Raw genomic sequence first — 20,168 nt, 5'->3', positions numbered from 1 at the left:
ATTATATGCTTTTTGTTGTTAAAATACACTTTAAATCTTTAGGGGGTAGTTTACAAAAAAATGAATACTAAATAAATAAGATATATTGATAGTTTTATTTTCCTTGATATTAAAAGGATAGTGACTGATGGTAGCCTTCCTCAGGTGAGGGAGTGAAGTGGTTATTTGAGTAGCATTTGTATGAAGAAACGATGTGGTCCTCACATTGTAAGAACAGTAAAGAAAACAGGGTAAAAATAGTCATGAGGTTAACATAGCCACAGCAACTCTGATATTAGAACTAAATGTGAAAACAATCAACTGAAGAAAATCAGTGAGTTTTCTTGCAATAATTTGTTTTCTCATTTATTTTCTCTCCAAGCTGTAAGAAGATACCTAATTTCTAGTTAAGTCCCACTGAAAGATCTTCAACCCCAAACCCCAAAAGGGAGCTGTATTATTTAAACACCTTAAAGTTGTCCTTGTATGAATCTCAGTGACCTCTCCTCTTGACAAGAAAAATCACCTATCTAATTTCAAAGGCAGATAAGAATGTAACTTCTACTGTGCTTCATCAGCCACATCTGAGATTAAAAAGTAGGATCCATTTCACTCTCTTTGAAAAAGTGGTGGAAATGGCTGCAAATGACTAAGCAGGTGGCTGAAAAATTGTAGTCAGGTTGACCCAGGGCCTAATGTTCAAGACTTAAAGATGAAAATAGGGGGGAAATTATAAACCACAGACTCAGCAGCCAACTGAAGTCCTGAGTTAAAATTTTGTCCAGTTTCGAGGAAAAGTAATTAATCTGAAATCACTTCTTATTCTTACCTGGCTCCCCGAGTATGATTCAATTAAATGGGAACTCAGTGGCAAGGTGTTATTAGAACCACTATTTATTTTTCACAAATTCCATTGGCTAAGTCTGAGTATGTTATTTTCACAAGCCACTGACACCTGGAATGCTTCCACAGAAAACAGTCCCAGGGTCTGGATAATAAGTCTCACGAGGAACAAGTGAAGGGATTTTGTAATTTTTCATAGAAAAGAGAAGAGGAAAGTTCTTCTCAGCATTGGAACATCAACAAAAAGAGAAGCAAGCTATCCAGGACCATGCTGCTAGTGATGGCAAAACTGGGAGAAAATGATAGAATTATACAAAGAAACATGAAAGTTATCTTTCATTCAAATCAATGAAAGATAACTAACTGGATGCACTGTGACATGCTGATAGTGAAATACACATCTCTGGTGAGTGAAGCCAGGGAGGCAAGAGAATGCTTCCCACCTCCACAAGGTGATTGTGGACTCCAGTGCAACTGGGCTGGAGGCAGTCCTGCCCATGATGTCTATAATAATCTCCCCTTGATTGTCTCAGAGACTAAATTTATTCATTCATACGAAAAGTCAAAATTTGCTTGTATCAGAAAGACGTCACTATTCACACAGAAATAGAATGAACCAGAAGAAAATGCTTTTTCTGGTTTGAGTTAGTGTTCTTTACTGCTGGGTGTCAACTGACTGCCATTATGTAAGTGAAAATAACTTTCAGTCTCATTCCAGTTGTTTTTAACAAAGAGAATTACGGGCAGCCTCAGTTTAGTAGAACTTTCAGCTTATTCAATAAATAAGTTAATAAGGAAAAGAACAGTATGGCTCTGGTGTAGGAGGGAATGTGCTACTTTCTCTGTGCATCCTGACCTTCATCCACACTACAACTGATTATATTTTTATAACATTTTACAAATAACCCTGGCCATCACTAGCGGCACACCCTTGGACAACTTCCTTCTTTTTGTTGACTTCCCAATGTTGAGAAGAACTTTCCTTTTTTTTTTTTTTTTGCATTATTGTACTACACATGAAGTACAGAGAAAAAAAATAATGTTCCACCCCTCCCTTTAGGGAGGACTCTATGTGCAAACACAAAATTTCTGCAGAAAATTGTAAGATTATAAGTAATAGGTAGTACCTTGTCTTCGCTCATCTATGTTTTCCCATCTATACACTGAGTGTGGATCATATAATGTTTAAGTTTTTTTCCAGTGCTGAAGGAGTCTCTGTGACTGGTTCTTAATCTTCAGCACCTGCAGCTATCACTTACTATCTCACGAAAAGGTGGGTTTCCCAAGACATCAACAGAATCTCACTGCAGCCTACAGGCACGTGATAGATCAAGGGTTCTCCACGGGTGCTGAAGCTTCCTGTGTGTTCGCAACAGTAAACATCCCGCCCCAGCAGTTGACTTATGTCTGCTTTTTAAACAATTGCAACAGATGGTTGACACTTGAAGAGAATGTATAATTAGCTTTGCAATCTAACACTTCATTCTTACTTGCTCTTTCTCAAAGGAGAGAAGCTGTGCCTTATGCCACTGGGTCTAATCTGTTAGTTTAATCAGAAGCAGTGCTATGTAAGTTCTCAGGAGACATGGGCTGTGGGAGGATTCCTAATCCCAGCCTTTTGAGGACATTAAAAAAAGCTGGGAGGAGGTGTAGAGAGAAATCTCAGTACTTTTTAAAAGCTCATGCTTCATTCTCATTTGTCTTCCAAAAGAGGAAAGTTTTTATGCCTTTTTCTCTTCCTTCCTCCACCTCATCTCCCTCAGCCTCTGCTTCTTCATCCGGGATAATGATTCCTAACACAGAGGCTGCTCTGAATACTAAAAGAAATAACTCCTCCAAATGCCTAGCAGAGAACCTGACACACGGCAGACACTCCACAAGGAACTGATATAGTTCCCTCACTGCAGAGAAACTCAAGTGACATTAATTCCTATTTGTTTTGGCACCGTTAATGTGATTACAGTCCCTGAATCCAACCACTCAACCCGCCACCTTTCTCAAACCTACTTTCAAGGAGGAGCCTCTGTCTGTGTTTGCCTTTCTCTTCCATGGCATCTTGTCTGCACATGTCACTTCTCCGCTTTCTTAGCCAAGACGTCTCCTATGTTGGCACACATCCCTGGAAGTGAAGTAATTATTTTACCCTCTTTTAATCAACCACTCCTATGTCCTCTCAGAACCTATTCCAGATTCTGCTACCTTTACGCTTCTCTGAGTCAAAACTCTTAAATCGAATATGCCACTCCCTACAAAGTTTTAATTTATAGAATAGAGCTATAACTGCCCTACTTGTTATTTTTATGATCAATTTATGGGGATTTTTATACGTAACCATCTCCAGCTTGTCAGAGAACTATGCCATTTCAGAGAAAAGAACGATTTAAGAGTGGAAGGCACAGAGTTGTCAAAAAATGGAACTTGGCATATCAGAAGAGAATAACTCCACTTCACTCAAAGTATCATAGAGCCAACAGACATGGTGGGGTGTGCCTGTGGTCCCAGATACTCAGGAGACTGAGGCAGGTGGGTAGCTTGAGCCCAGAATTTCAAAACCAGCCTGGACAACACAGCAAGACCCTGCCTCAAAAAATAATCTGTATCCTAAATCCATCAAATGACTCTTCATTAGAGAAATACTGCATTTATTGTAAGAAAGATTACATGTCATCAATGGCCATGCTAAGATTTGGTAATTCAATGAACTTTATACAACTCAGAGAGCAAATGGTTCATTTCTTTAAGAAATTTAAAGTCTTTAGATAAATGCTAACAAAGTACAATCTAAAATAGTTTACAAAACTCAAAGAAAATAAATTAGAGAAAATATATAGAGAGTCATTGGAATGATTTTAAAAATTGAATTGCCATAGAAAAGAAACGTATTTATATTGAGCTTTGTGCTAAGTAATTCATATACTTTGCATACAAGCAATACGGTAACATATGCAATGTTTTTAGCACAGAGAATGTACATAGTGAATGCTTAGTAGAGGCTGACTTTTATTATCAACTTCAATTTCAGAAACATTTCTGTTTTTCAGATGAAGAAAATTGGGCTTGAATATTTGGGTAGTCAGGCAAACTTCACAAAAAGACAATGTGATAAAATCAGGGTTTCAAATGAATCTGCCAGACGTTAAATCCCATCCCTTTTTCCTGCTATGCTACATGACTTGCTATTGAAACTAGGAGGGCTTTTCCTTAAGAGAATGCCTCATTGCTTATTCACGACCTATCTGGGAAGAGATAAACACAATTTCATCACAGGTAGAGGACACTTGAGTTCTGCTTCAAGTGATACTTAAGCCCATTGTAAGGTTTTAGTGTGCATCAGATTCATTCACTCATCTAACAAATATTTAATAGGCATCGCACTCTGTGTTCAGAACTATTCTAGGCACTAAGGGTACTATGGAGAAGAAAGTAGACATTCATCTAAAACACAAATATATGAAGTGAGCTTAAATATCGATTTCTGCTCAAAACCTTTGACTCAGAATAACAGCTCTATTCCTGGTCAAATAATTGTAGTTATTTTTCTTGAGCACAAACTCTGCATCAGACTTCATAGGCATTGTAATACAATGATAAAACCTTTGGCTTCACTTATTAAATATATACATAATCATAACAAAATTATAGCATAAATGACATAAAGACATAATTACAGCATCTTAAGAAAAAAAGATCTTTAATATATTTTGAATGTTTTCCAAATTAATTAAATACTCCCACACATATATTTAAAATTTTTCAGTAATTCTACATACATATTGTTTTATGATTTACTTTTAGGTAGAATTTAATATGCATATAGTACAAGATAAGAACATTTGCAGTACCCCAAAAGGCTTCCTCTTGCCCTTTCCAGTCAAAACTCTTTCCAGAGATGAATTGATATCTATCACCTTTATAAATTTTTCTTGTTCTTGAACTTCATAAAATTGAATTATGTAAGGTGTACTCATTCTTGACTGACTTCTTCTATAGAACATTTTGTTACATCTTGCTTTTAATCTAGCATTACATAATAAATGGTTTCTTCATCAAATTTCATTCAACAGAGATTTATGTGTTACTAATCAGATGACAGGCACCGGCTTAGAGACTGTTTGTGCAGGGATATTCACTATCCCCATTATGATTAAATAATATAGTGAGAGTCCAGCAGATAAAATAAAAAGAACATTTTAAAAAGCTGATATCATGTCATTATAAAGACAAAATAAATCATTGGTTTAAAGCGTTTGATTTCACAAAGCCATGTTAATGTTGGTGGTGGGTACAATCATTATTATTATACTATATTGAGAGAAAAAGGCAATTGTGGTATAACTATGAAAATGCTCAAACAACCAAAGTGTTAGTAAAATACACAAGTCAAATTGATGTCAAGTTGATGTGTTAAAACTTCATTCATAGGTGAAAAGCCCTGGTACGTTTAATCTCATCACTCCAGACATTCAGATCAATTGACCATTTGTGTAAGAATTTCCTATGTTTTTAAAATCATGTATTGTTTATGTGGTCACACCTATAAGATTTTATCAGATTCACTGTTTTTTTTTTTTTTTTCTTTTGGAAGAGTGTGGCTGGGTAGAAATGACTGCAACAGCTATGTTGGAAAATTTGGTTATGACTTAAGTTTTTATTGAAACGTTTTGTAAGAAATCAGCTGTCAAACTTGAAAAGAGACCCACAGATAATTTAAAAGTGTGATTTTGTTTTCTATTTGTCTTGTAAGTCCCAAGAATACAAGTGAGAAGAAGCTTATAAGTTATTGTGATAAACCTGTTCCATTCATTTAGCTCATTAACTGCACTTGGACAGACAACCTCTTCTACCTGAAAAGTGATAGGTAGTTTGAACATTCTCATTTTCACCAGGGAACAGTTATGGATTTGATCTCGAAGTTACAGTAACCAAAACAAAAAATATATGTTTGAACAGTTTTTCTGGCCTTATTTATTTTTGCTTTCCCCTTCCAAAATAAGCCTATTCTGGTAGTGAAAATAACTCTTCACTGAAATCAGTGGATGATCGACCCCATTTAATTATTTCCCAGGAGACATTTGCCGTCTTTTTTGTTTCTGATGCTCCAAACCCGGAAATAAAAATGCCCAGTAGTCTCTCCTTCTACTTTTTTTGGTAACTAAAACATGGTCACATGACCTGGCTTCTCTGTGGCCTATCAATGTTTTTGCTCAGGTCTTGTTATCTTCCGTAAGTAAGGAGAAAGGTGTAGTCACTTCACCATTTATTTTGAAGTGGAGGCAGCAGCATCCCTTTCTTAAGATGAAAGGCAGAGCTAGAAGCCAGGATGGAATCTTTATTTGCTCTTGGCCAGCCTCCTCTGGTTCACTCGCCTCCCTGTGCATTTGCTGATATCCTTCTATTGAACTTCTTTCTTTTTGAGTTAGCTAATGGTTTCTCATTGTTTGCAAACAAAAACTTAATACAAACATTTCAGCATTAAAAGAAGAGGCAAAATAGCAGTATATGCTGCCAAATCTTTCTATTCAGGAGGATATACATTTCAATGTTTTGCTGGAACAAAAATGATTAAGACACAGTTCTTGTCCTTCTAAAATTTTTTTTGACCTAAACAATTATTGTTTTACACACACGCACACACACACACACACACTGGCTGAGATTAATTTATTCATTATTTTTTGATGTTAACACAGTATGTGCCAAATTTCTAATGTGCATGGTACAATGTGAAATGATATGTAAAAAAAAAAATGACAATGATTGCTCTTCATTTAAAAAATGAAAGAATAATATTTTATAAAAGCATTACATGATATAAATTTATTCTCAGTTATGCAGTTCAAGATGACAAAATATAAATATCTTGTAAAAATCTAAGTATATTACAACTTGATTGTAGACACTAGCTACCTAAATTTTGATATTATAATCAAAACATGATTCACATCATCAACAGAGTTATGAAGATAAAACTTTTCTGTAAATTTTTCTTTCATAATAAAAACAAGCAGTGCTTCTAGACCAATACTGTGCTAAAAATCAATGCTTATTTAAATCTAGCCAGTGTGTGTATGTGTGTGTGTATATATGTGTGTGTGTGTGTGTGTGTATGTATGCAAAACTTACACCTTTTGATCAAATAAAAAACATAATTGAATATTTGAACAAAGATGACTTGATGTGGACAAATGCAGTTCCTCTAGGAACTAACTATAACACAATTTCACATTTATGATACCCCACTTTGTTATGATGTGTGCCATGGGAAGAAATTCCCCACAGCACCTGTCAAGTGGGTGCTTCTGTCCAGGACTAAAATAGTCAATGAGTGATACTAAGATACAGAGACTGTGCCAAATCCATAGTAAAGGTTAGAAGCATGTGTTATGACATGACACAAAACAGATTCCGTGAGGCCCAGCTCTGCCCACTTTGATACATCACACACATCTGTCTGGTATTGCAATTACAGTCTTGAGTAGGTTATCCCATAACCCCTCTGACCTCAGTTTTTTCATTAGTAACATGGAAATACAATTACAATTTCAAATTTATATGCTATTTGTGAAGATTAAACGAGGTATCTGACAGAGTGTGTAACCCAGTGTTTATCATATATGAGATGCTTTGCAACTGCTGCATGTTATTAGTATTAGTGTCACTCATTTTTTTGTTGTTATGCATTCTTTTGTCAGTTAGTAATCTTATTTTTTCTTACTCTGTAATTTATTATTACAAGAAAATAGCCGGATTTTAGAAAAGCTGAAAGATAGTGAATATCTAAAATAGATATGGCCCATAAGTTTATTTAAATAAATGGTGTTACACCTAATTGCAGAACTTCAAATTTGTCATAACCCAATGGTCATCACTAAATATTCCTGTATACACAAGGGAGATCTGTGAAATAAACTAGGGTTTTCAATAGTTAATCCAGATTAATGAATGCGTTAACAATGATTGTTTCTACCAGATGGCCTCGGTTCTAACTGAAAACTAAATAAACAGTAGCAATTGGGAATCAACATTTTGGTTCAGAAATGATCATATTCTACAAAAATTTTCTCTTGGGTAGCGTAGCCTCTAGGAATGAGTTAAAATTTAGTATTTTTCAAGAGGAACTACTGACAAGCTAATAGATATTAACATAGAAACAGGTCAAACTTCAATTCTTTCTTTTTTGTAAAATTATACGCAAAAAGCAAATTAGAGTTTTGGACAAGTCAGAAAGAGATGCATTGATCATGTTGGATGTCAGCATTGTGTATCCAACCCCTTCTAAATTCCAGTGATCAGGTGGGGTTTGTTATCTCCTTAAGTATTTCTGGAAGGACTTTAAAATAAATACAATGTGATCGTCCCAGCAAGGAGGTAAAAGGCACTTGACAGATAATTAACCATAAAAGGCAAAAATCAGTTAGACAAAAAGATGTTAGAAGCATCATCCCTTTTTGTTTGGATGAATGTTTCTCTTTTAGTTCACCCAAACACTTCATTTTTTATATAAAGCTGAAAATATTTTTGATTGGAGCCCAAGCTCCAAATATTAAACCTACATATGAGATGTTACAACTCCTTTATTCTTATAGAATAGCTGAATATACATATACACACATCAAGGGATATTTTCAGCGATTAAGGTGGACTAAGAAATAAATGGTAGATATTTAAAAAGGTTTCTCTAAGCCTAAAATTATTTTCCTTGCTGTTATAAATGAAGAAACTGATAATAAAAGAGATTAAATAAACAATTCTCCCAAGATCTCGCTGTTAGTAAATGTCAATGAGAGGATTTGAACTGATTTTGGCCTGATTTAAGAAGTGTGACTCATTATTCTATATACCCATCAATATGTACAGACGTATATCGGTTTAAATATTCTCCAAAAAATATGACATTAATTAAGACAATATTAATTCAGTTGATAGAATCTCAAGATGTAATATCTACTTAATTATAATTTTAAAATTTATCTTTTTATGTTTTAAGCTACCTATAGGTAGTTCTTAATATGTTCCCCTATGCATTAAGAATCCAGGCTTATTTCACATTCAGTGCTTCTTAATCTATCCTATAACCTGGGAGAAATGAATTGCTAGTGAATTTTAAATTAGTTCTTCAATACTAGTTAAATGAATCCCTCATTTTTTAAGATTGACTAATAATCAGAATTGCAGATGATTCTATTATTAATATGAGGGACCTAATGACACACTACTGAAAAAAAGCATATCGATGAGTCTCCTTGGGAAATCAGAAAGAAATTGAGCTTGTCCATTGCTGTCAGCCTGACCTTCAAGATATGACAAGATGCCAAAGGGTGGAAAATTACCTAAGATTTTCAGAAACTCAGAGACATAAAGAGAGTATTTTGAAAAAGAAAAAAAAATCCACTCCTTTCCCAATTCACAATTAGGGTTGCATAATGCTTAAATTCTGTGTTATTTTATGTGCAGACAGTGATGGTTGAAAATCATATACCTACTCAAAAATCGCAGACCAAACATATTTATGCATATATATATATATATATATGTATTCTCATCTCTAAATTTATCCTCTATCCTTGTAATTAAACCACCAGACAGGAAGTCCAAAAAAAGACAGAATAGACATGTTCCACTGCTTCTTGTTAAACTGAATGCATATGTGTATATGGCAGGATCTAGGGTACTGATTCTTGTTTTTTTATTCAAGATGTTATATTCTTCATAAAACTCAATGGTAAGGTAGTTTCTTGCCTAGGGAGTGCCTGGGGTAAGGTGTGAGAGCAAACAAATACATATAGTACCTCCTATACTGTGCTTACCACTGTTCATTTAATTCTCATAATACATATTATCATTGCTTCTACTTTACAAATGAGCAAATTGAGGCAAAGAGCACTTCACTGACTTAAACACAGTGACATAGCTGTAAATAATGGAGCCAGGATTTTAACCTAGACAATCTGTATTCAAAGTCCACTCCTTTCCCTATACCATGCTAGATAGCATGCCTCAGAGGCTATTCCTTTCTCAGCTTTATCATGTTGCTACAAGAGTTTAAAGGCAACCACAAAAATTGTTCAGTGAAATGTCATTAAGGAGAACTTAATTTTATACCAATCAATTTGAATTGAATCCACTGGCTAGCTCTGTGGTAGTTATCACTTTAATCTTCAGTGTTCTTATTGCAAAACGTTAATACTAATATCAACCATAGGCTTGTACTGAATATTAAGCATCAAAAAATATGAACCACCTATAAAAGGACCTGTAACACACAACATACTTTAAAACTATAATTATTTTCCATGAATATTGGTTTTGTCGACTCTTATAGTGGATAATACAAACTATTTTCATTCTTCCAAGATAATAGTATATATCATGAATCACGGATCACATTAGTTGTGAGAAAGAAAGCAGTCATCTTCCTTTGGTTCATTCTGTAGCCTACAGGAAGAAACTTGATGGGGACAGGAAGGAGATGAGACAAGGTTCCATCTGCCTTACCTACCATGAGCTCTAAAATAGATCCAACATCAAAGAGCAGAGTGTACAGGGTAGGCTGTGAAGCATTTGGAAGAAATATTTTTTTAGTTTTTTTATAAGAGGAGACAATGTGGAATTCATTCTTTGTACTAGGAAAAGGCTATATAAATCTGGAAACAATATTTTAAGAGAATCATGAAACCCATGAATAGTTTCAGAACATTTATGCAGATATTCCAATCCCTTTTCAAATGGTAGCTCATGCATTACAGGACAGGAAGAATGGGTCAATTAAGTGTTCACTTGTATGGAAGTGTGCAAATGTCATTGCAAGAATAGACTCTCAAAGCTTTTACTGCACTCTTCCCTTTGCATGGATAAAGACCATAATATGCCTTATTCATTGCCTGTGAACTTTTTTTTTTTTTTTTTTTTTTTTGAGACGGAGTTTCGCTCTTGTTACCCAGGCTGGAGTGCAATGGCGCGATCTTGGCTCACTGCAACCTCTGCCTCCTGGGTTCAAGCAATTCTCCTGCCTCCTGTGAACTTTTAAGGCACTGGGGCAAAGGGACAAGCATGGAGCTTAACTCATGTTCATAACCACTAGTTAATCATGTTACTTTGTGCAATCTCTCTAAACCTAAATTTTTATCTTTGCTATTGGCAAAGGCATAATAAGGTACCCATATTAAGGAGTGCAGAGATGGACAGCAGCATGCAGGTGCCTCTAGTAGTGGATCCCTAGCAGTCAAGAAGACATAATTATTTAGATGTTACTGAGAAGCTATGATGTGCAAAGCACTATACTGTGCAGAGGAAATAGAATAATTAGATAGGCCCCTACCAAAAATTAATTTAAATAAATGGAAGAGTTTGAACAGGGTTTGGAAGGACTAAGTAGGATTATAAAATAAATCAGGTGACCTAGCTTATTAAGAATCAGTACAGGGTTAAGAAATTCACAAGCATTTCTTGAGGTCTTTAGTAATGCCAGAAGACAGATCCAGCCTTCTAGAGATACACAATGAGTTCTGAGAAGAAAAATTCAGGAGGAGGGTGAAAGAACTTGTATCATTGGTGGGCTTCATAAATTAGATTAGACTTGGAACATGCATGACTTCATGCTAAATTACTCATGTTCTCTGACTATTCCCCACACATATTTTTACATACCTATCTTTTTTCTATTTTCCCAGGCAGATACAAGTTTTTTCAGGTAATCAAAAAAAAAAAAAAAACCCACAAAATAACTATAACACATTTATCGATATTATCAGCCTTTTTTTTTTTTCTTCCAAAAGCCATTAACTAAACTATAATTCAAATAAGTTGATTCTGGGGCATCTCGAGTTTTCCTAAGATTCCTTCTTCTTCTGAGGAAATACTAAGAACTGATTTATCTGAGTAAGGTGTAAATAAAGTGTTAAAATATAACTGAATTGTACAATTAATTTTACTTTTCCCTGTTTACTTTTCCATGAAGTTATACAAGCTTATAACAGGATTCCCACTGTTATTTAAAATGTTGTTCCTAGAATACTACCCCGTCCTATACTCATAAATTATTTCAGATTTCTTATGCCCATCCTTCTTCTTTTGTCTTTATTCTATACAGTGGACATGATTCTGAGGTTGATTTTCACTTGTGGTTGGCACTTTATATTACTTGAGCAAGATATGTCAATATGAAAATAAGATACAGACTTACTTTCTCAATGTATTATATAGGTATAGAAATAGAGAGATCGGCAGACAGAAAGATACATACATGCACACAAAGATATATTGATAATGATATGGTTTGGAACTGTCCCCACCCAAATCTCATACTGAAATATAATCCCCAGTGTTGGAGATGGGGACTGGTGAGGGATGACTCGCTCACGAGGGCAGATTTCTCATGAATGGTTTAGCACCATCCCCATTGGTTCTGTTATAATAGTGAGTTCTCATGTGATCTGGTCATTTAAAAGTGTGTAGCTTCTCACCCTTGCTCTCTTGCTCCTCCTCCGTCCATGTGATGTGCTGCTCCCACTTTGCCTTTCCCATGATTATAATTTTCTTGAGACCGCCCCAGAAACCAAGCAGATGCCAGTGTCATGCTTCCTGTACAAACCCGCAGTACTGTGAGCCAAGTAAACTTCTTTTCTTTATAAATTACCCAGTCTCGGGTATTTCTTTATAGTAATGAGAGAATGGACTAATACAAATTGATAAAAATATATTATGCATATTTAGATAATAGATACTTAGACAGATAGAACATCTGGGTAAGATCTCATCTCTGTGTCATACCTCTGGGAACTTTAGATATTCATTGCAACTCAGCCCCACATCTGTAAAATGGAAAGAGGAGTACCCATCTGATAGAGTTATCAGGAGGATTACACAAAGTAATACATGCAAGTTGCCTGGGCGACAGGCAAGTACTTCACTGGTATTTGAGAAACATTTATCAATCCTTCTTGATCGGTTCTTGAAATCAACATTATAACTGAGTATCTGCATAAGAATATATTTCAAAATAGAAATAAGTATTTAGAAGTGCTTTTTTATCCCAGAATCAACTTCTGGGAAACATAAACTGTTTCTTAATTAATTATCTGGAATGATTATTCACCTTTAGTTTAGCCTTTGTTAATTGCCTTAGCATCTTTAGATCCCAGATTCCAGGTCCTACTACCCAATTCTCAAATTCTGGGATTCTCCTAAATAATTTCAGATTCACTTAAAGTCACTGGTAAAAAAACATCCAGTACATGCATGACCTTGACAGAGAACATGTAAACAGATGTTAAATGACAGAGAAATGTTATATCTATATAGTGACATATTTATATATAAATGTTAACATTTCAGTCCTTGAGCTTCATATATCCTATTGACTAACACTACTAATAGAATCATCAGAAAACATTCATATTTTTAGTAAACAAAAATTATTTTCATATTTACAGCTTTATGTGATTTACCTAAAAGCCCTGGAGAAAATTTGGTATCAGCATAATTTTATAGCTGAAGACACCAAGGATACAAAACTAGAACACAAAGCTATTTAATGACAGACTGAAAACTTAGATCCAAGCCTTTAGAATCCAAATCCCTTGGAAAATCTCTACACTCCATCAGGTTAACTATCAAAAACTTTTAGCTATCAAGCTTCCTTTAGAAAATAACAAGCTTTGGTTTTTTTCCTTCTTCTCTTCTTTTCTTTTTTCAAACCGGTAAGAAATATTGAGGCCCAGAGAGTGAAAGTTCTTGTTTATATTATATAAAACTAATAAAACATATAACATGTTTTTCCTCAGTAATATTTACATTTTATACATAATGGGTTGGCTTCAAACTCTTCATGAGAAAAGTTTACATAATCAGCCTAGATATGTAGTAGGCTGTACTGTCTAGATTTGTGTATGTACACTCTGTCAACACATGGCAAAATAGCTTAAGGATTCATTTCTCAAAATATATCCCATCATTAAGAGACTACAACTGTGTATTAGATAGATAGATAGATAGATAGAGAGATAGATAGATGATAGACAGATATAGATATCTCTATAAATAAATATATATGTATCTACATATTTATGTAATGTGAATAATGTAAATTTAATTCATGAATATAAAATAATATGAATATAATTTGTTTACTAAAACAAAAATTATATACAGATATATATAGATATCTCTATAGCTATGTAGAAACCTATATATTTATGGAGTAGAATATTTATATTTATATATTTATATATAAATATAGAGAGATGTAGATATCTATATATCTCTTTATCTATAGATATCTATCTATCAACAGATAGGTGATAAATAGGTAGGTAGATAGAGAGAGAGAGAGAGAGATAGATAGATATCTACAGATAGATAGATCACTATCACCTTTTCATTATCCATTCATCCATACATGGACTTTGGGGTTATTTCATATATTGGCATTTGTGAATAATGCCAGAATAAACTTCAGAGTATAAATAATATCTCTTTGAGATCTTGTTTTCAATTCTTTTGAATACTGTATGATTCCAATTATCTGAGGTATCTGAAGTGCTCAAACTCTAAGCAGCAAAAGGTAGAATGGTGTTTGCCAGGGGCTATGGGGAGAGGCAAATAAGGAGTTCACTGGCTGTAGAGTTTCAGCTATGCAAGATGAAAAAGTTCTGGAGTTATGTTATGTATAATACGGTATTCTACACTTACATGTTTATTAATTAGTTTAAAAGAAAAAGAGCATCAGTCCACTTAAGCTATTGTAAAAGCTTTCTCTTAGGATAAATCTGTGTTTTGTTTGAGTAATATGATTAGAGGAGATATAGGTTGTTTATGTATCATGTAATTTATGTATTTTCAAAGATTAAATTGTATCTTTAATCCTTAAGTATGAAAGAATATTTCTATCTCCTTCAACATCTGTACAATTGTTTGCCCAGCTTGGTCTTCCCCATCTTCTATTGTAAAGGTCACAGATGACACGTCTTTTTACGACCATAAGGGCCACAGGCCTCCTATCCAATGGGAATTGTCAGTCCAATCATTCTAGGGTTATTTTAGGCAGACTCTGAACAAGTTGAATAATAATTTTTCTGTTCTCTTCTTCAGCTGGTCTTTCTAGGCATATGTTAAATAAGTTTTCAATTATTGCCAGGAATCCCAAGGAAGTGGAATTTACTTGTTATCTTAACGGTGGTTGAAGGAGTTTTAATGTCATCTGCTGGAACAACAGCTGAATGTGCGATGTTATATAACAGTTCCAGCATAACATTTATTGGGTAACAAAGTCAGATGTAGGCTGGATATGATAAAAATAAGTGAACTCATGTTGTATCTTCACGTAGAAATTAATCTTTGGTTTGAATCTAGCAGAATCACTTTTATTTTCCTTTGAGTTGTCATTGATTGCAAATCCTTTACCTTTATTTACAATGTTTTTATTATGAGATATATGCCAAATTTACTCTAAAATCATTTACTCAGTGTTATAAATAGTGAGTATCCATGTACTATAAATATTTACAAGTATACACACAGAAGTTATAAATATAAGTCAAAACTATTCTACATATAATAACCTAAGAGCCAGAAGTTCTCTAATACTACCTTTCTATATTTATAAGTTCATGTCATTAGGTTTTGATTTACTATTTTTAAATGCAGGGTGCTTGTGTAGACTATTTTGAAGGCCTGTACAACATCTAAATTTTTCTAGTTTAGATTTCTAATAATAAAATACTATTTTTCTAATAATAAATTATGATTTATTTTTCACATTATAACTCCTGCAGCAGCCTTGAAAGAAGGGTAACATTACAATGTTCCAGATCAAAAAGGTAACAGGGCTTCTCAAAAAATCATCAGTTGGTAGACGATATATTGAGAAAAATGCATTCAGTCCTGTCTGTCTTCAATACATAATTCTCTCTATTACACCAAATATCCACTCACAACATGGCCCAAGATTTGGAAAATTTCCTGCTTTTGTTCCTAACTTATCCTATCATAAAATATAAAATATTTCACAGATATTAGGAGAACATGACACATCTATTTCAATACAAAACTCAGAGTTAAAAATTGGAATCCACAAGTGGGAAGTTCCTAGGCAAGACCGTCTCAGAAATTTCCCTGAACATTCTTAGAGGCAAACTTCTATTCCTAGTTAAATCCTGACCATCAGCACGAGGGTTAATTTCAGTTTTTCTCATTTTTAAAAGCACTTTCCAGCTAGAAATCCAGCCTCAAAAGCCCCCAACTAATGATCTGAGTCAGATGACTCAGCAGAGAGCAAATATTATTCTATTCTTCGCACTCTGTTACCTTTCACTCCCTCACTTTTCTTGCTGCAGTGAAAAATGATTCCTATAAAGGAAACCAAAATAGTAAAAACAGAAAGAAACTGTAAGAAATGCTGCTTCACAATTTCCAGTCACGGCTGGGGCTTGGAGAAGTTGAAAAGAGGCCCAGAACACTTACTTTTCAGCCATGCCTAGACGATGTTTTAGTTTCAGTGTCAAGAGAATCATTTCCATGAAGGAGAGCTAAAGGAGACTGCAAAATCACATGTCTTTTCCTTGATCAGGAACAGGAGCATTGTGAAGGGATCAGGCAGTCCCTGAAGAAGTCCCTGAAAGAAACTGATTATAAGAAACATGAAATACATGGGCTTCCTCCTCACCCACCTCCTTGCTGCCTCCACCCTCAGCTCCAGGGTCAGTCCAAAAAAGGCATCTGAGTTTTATGAGAGATGTATTCAATAACAAAAGAACAAGATTGAGCCTTGATAATTCAGGAAAATGTAACTTCGAGAAGGTTAAACTTACCATTTTTGGAAGCAGGCATTCCTTCTAGAATACACATGAAAGGCCTGGGGGCTTCTCTGTTTTTGTGATACTAACAGAGAAAGAACTTCGCTTTTACTAAGTCAGACTCTCATTATTATTATTTTTTTCTTTCCATTCTTTGCTGTGATCTCGGGGTGAGACTGAAAAAAAGCAGAAAAAGAAAACACAAAGTATTTTTTTATTTAGCATCATGGGGATTCTTTTTGTGTGTTTGAATCATTATTGTACTGAAAAAAAAAGGCAGCTCCACTCCTTAGAGTAAGAAGAAGCTGTCGATTCCCTTCCAACTCACACCACCACCTCCTTATCCACCCGAAGTCTTTGGTGACACCATAAATATATATCGATTTGTTACATTGAGTTCTTGTGAGAGCTATATTAAATACAAAAAGATCTTCCTTTAAAAAACATTCCTCCCAGAGATCAAGCTCTCAAATTTGCTGAGTTATGCATGGTTGAGAACAAATAAATTCTCTGATAGCACTTAAAAGTGCATTGCTAAAGAGCCCTGGACTAAAAGGTTAATGTGTACCAGAAGAATACAGTGAATTAGGAACATTGACCAAAATCATTTTCTGTAACCTGTGCAGTTCCAAATTCTTGCCAAGGCCCTATAACCATTTTGTCCTAACTACCAGGGAAGTTGTATTCTTCAGCTTGGTTCCAGGTTGAAGAATGCTGGAAGGCCAAGTTAGATATCCAGCTATTCCTCTCTGGCACATTCATAAGGGACATGGCTTATAGAGAATTTAATGAGAAACATTCACAAGAAGGATCTTAGGGGAAGAATTTTTTAACTGTCACCTAAGAGAAGTGTAAGAATGAGATGATAATGATAAAGCAATTTGAAAATTATATTAAATGTTTGAGGAGTCTGGCTAAACACGCTGTGGTACAATCCCATAATAGAATGCTACCCAGCACTAAAAAGAAAGAAACTGCAGGTAATGCAACGAGTTGGATGGATTTCAAGGGCATCTCACTGAGTGAAAAATGTCAACCTTTGAAAGTTAAGTGCTAGATGATTCCATTTACATAACATTTTCTAAACAACACAACTCCAGCAATGGGACAACAGATCAACGGTTGCCTGTAGTTAGTGCAGAGGAAGAGGGTGTGGCCATAAAAGTAGTTCCTTTGAGTGGCAGAACATTTCTGTATCTTAATTGTATAAATCTACGCAGGTGAGACAATCTCATATAACTATACACACAAAAGTACAAAAAATAACACAGAAAGAAAAAACAGTGCATGCAAAACCTAATGAAATCCAAGTAGACTCTAGTTAATTGTATTGTGACGATACCAATTTCCTTGTTTTGAACACACAAGAGTTATTCAAATATTTCCATTAGGGAAAGCTGAATGAAAGTCAAAGGGGAACTTTCTGTACTAACTTTGCAATTTCCAGTGACTCTATAATTGTTTCGAAATGTAATTTAAAAAAGATCTTGGGATACATTTCTGAGAGCCTATACATTCATTCCTTTAAAAGCATTTTTTTTTCTAACCACCTATTTTTATGTGAAGATTTTAGATACACAGAGAGAAGGCATGATTAGAACACAATGTAATCACAAGATATTAGTGGGACCAATGGACAGACAAAGCCAAAATTAAACTATGCAGTGGTGTGCAACATGGCGTACAAAGTTTTTTGTGAGCACAGTGGAAGTTGTGAACATTCTCTTTCTGGAAGATTTTTTTTAAATTAATAGAAGTGTGATGTTTTATTTGACCTTCAAGACTGAATTGTCAAGTGGACAGTGATTGTGGCATTCCTTTGAATAAGAAGGAAGCATTTTATGTTATTGTAGAAATTGCCCCCCAGTTTATTTAGGAAAGTGATCAGTAGTTTTTTAGAGACTCAACCATTTGCTGAAAATCTGCTGTTTCTGGAGAAATAGGCCATAATTACAAAGCAATTGAAATGATGAAAATGAAGCATATTTTATCGAAAGATTTTTTTCTTCTTCTATAATGCCCTTTTGACAGTTTTCCTAGTTTGCTATTTGGCAAAATACGGCACAATAAGCCTCCTTCTAAAACAGCAAATGGATTAATGGATGCTGGTGCTGGAATCAGGTTTAGATGGACCTTATGATCTCATGACTTTACCCCAGGTTCTCATTCAGAAGATCACAAATATCAAGTAAACATATGGTAGACGATGACAAAAATGCCTGGCTTAATCGGTTCCATGCAAACCTGAAGACTGAAGAGATTGTATCAGCATGGAACAACGTCACACTCAAAGACTGGACAAGAGCTCAGTCAATGTCTCTGCTATTTTTTTTCTCTCATGATAAAGAGCATCTGTAGACAGAAGACTATGTAAATATAACTTAAAAGGAAATAAAGAGGACAATGGAAAGGATGAGGTATGCTTTTTTTAAAATTGAAACACGGTTTCATTCTGTCACCTAGGCTGGAGTTTAGTGGCACAATTATAGCTCACTGCAGCCTCAATCTCCCAGGCTCAAGCTATCCTGCCTCAGCCTCCTGAGTGGCTGGGATTACAGGCATGTGCCACCATGCCAATCTAATTGTTTTTGTTGTTGTTGTTGTTGTTCTTTTGTTTTGTAGAGATTGGGTCCCACCATATTGCCCAGGCTGGTCTCAAACTCCTGGACTCAAGCGATCCTTCCACCTTGGCTTCCCAAAATGCTGGGATTACAGTCGATGAGCCACTGTGCCTGCCCCATGTGAGTCTTTAAAGGCAGCGCTGCCTGGAGATTTGGCTCTAGTTAGACCAATGCTTATTCCCCGCTATTCACAGGCATGTGTAATACAGACACGACAGAAGCAACACGCAGTTCCGCTTAAAAAATATATTTGACAAGGCAAGAGAAAAGAAGGAAATTAGAAAGGACTAGAGAGAAGCTAAGGTATATTAAATGAATTCTTTGTGTCAGGCTCTGTGTTTGGCTCCATTTCAAATTCAACCTGCCTCATTACACCAAGGGGTATAAAACTCATTTCCAATAAGCCTATTCAGTTTAAAATTATCATTACTTTTCAGATTAAGAAAGATATATCCTTTTAACATTGCTGATCTAGCCATTTTCTTTCACAGAGAAGATCAAGTAATTTTAAAAGCAACTTGAGGCCCAGTACAGTGGCTCACACCTGTAATCCCAGCTGAGGCAGGCGGATCAGGAGGTCAAGAGATCAAGACCATCCTGGCCAACATTGTGAAATCCCATCTACTAAAAATACAAAAATTAGTTGAGTGTGGTGGTGCATGTCTATAGTCCCAGCTACTCGGGAGGCTGAGGGAGGAGAATCTCTTGAACCTGGGAGGTGGAGGTTGCAGTGCATCGAGATCGCACAGCTGCACTCCAGCCTGGTGACAGAGCGAGACTCCATCAAAAAAAAATAAAATAAAGCAACTTGAATATAATCCCTCCTTCTTAAAACTGCTCAATAAATTTCAAAAACCCTTGATAAAGTATCAGTTATCCAGTTGGCAAAGCTTTGCAAAGGGTGGCTCTGCTTAATCTCAAGGTTTATCCCTTT

General features: G+C 35.1%; 1 long non-coding RNA gene across 1 annotated transcript; it reads right to left on the bottom strand.

The window, feature by feature from the left end:
- Positions 1-1,830: 1,830 nt before the first annotated feature.
- Positions 1,831-17,109, bottom strand: LOC116555499. The gene is made up of 4 exons (XR_004270556.1): positions 16,629-17,109; positions 16,282-16,442; positions 2,830-2,941; positions 1,831-2,181 (listed from the first exon to the last, which is right to left on the bottom strand). It is a non-coding gene; the product is annotated as an uncharacterized LOC116555499 (long non-coding RNA).
- Positions 17,110-20,168: the final 3,059 nt, after the last annotated feature.

This window comes from Sapajus apella, unplaced genomic scaffold, assembly GCF_009761245.1.
Source record: "Sapajus apella isolate SASKATOON/1434 unplaced genomic scaffold, GSC_monkey_1.0 scaffold15, whole genome shotgun sequence".
In the NCBI taxonomy this organism is placed as follows: domain Eukaryota; kingdom Metazoa; phylum Chordata; class Mammalia; order Primates; family Cebidae; genus Sapajus; species Sapajus apella.
Note: the sequence above shows the minus strand (reverse complement) of the source record. Positions and strands in the feature narration are given on the sequence as shown.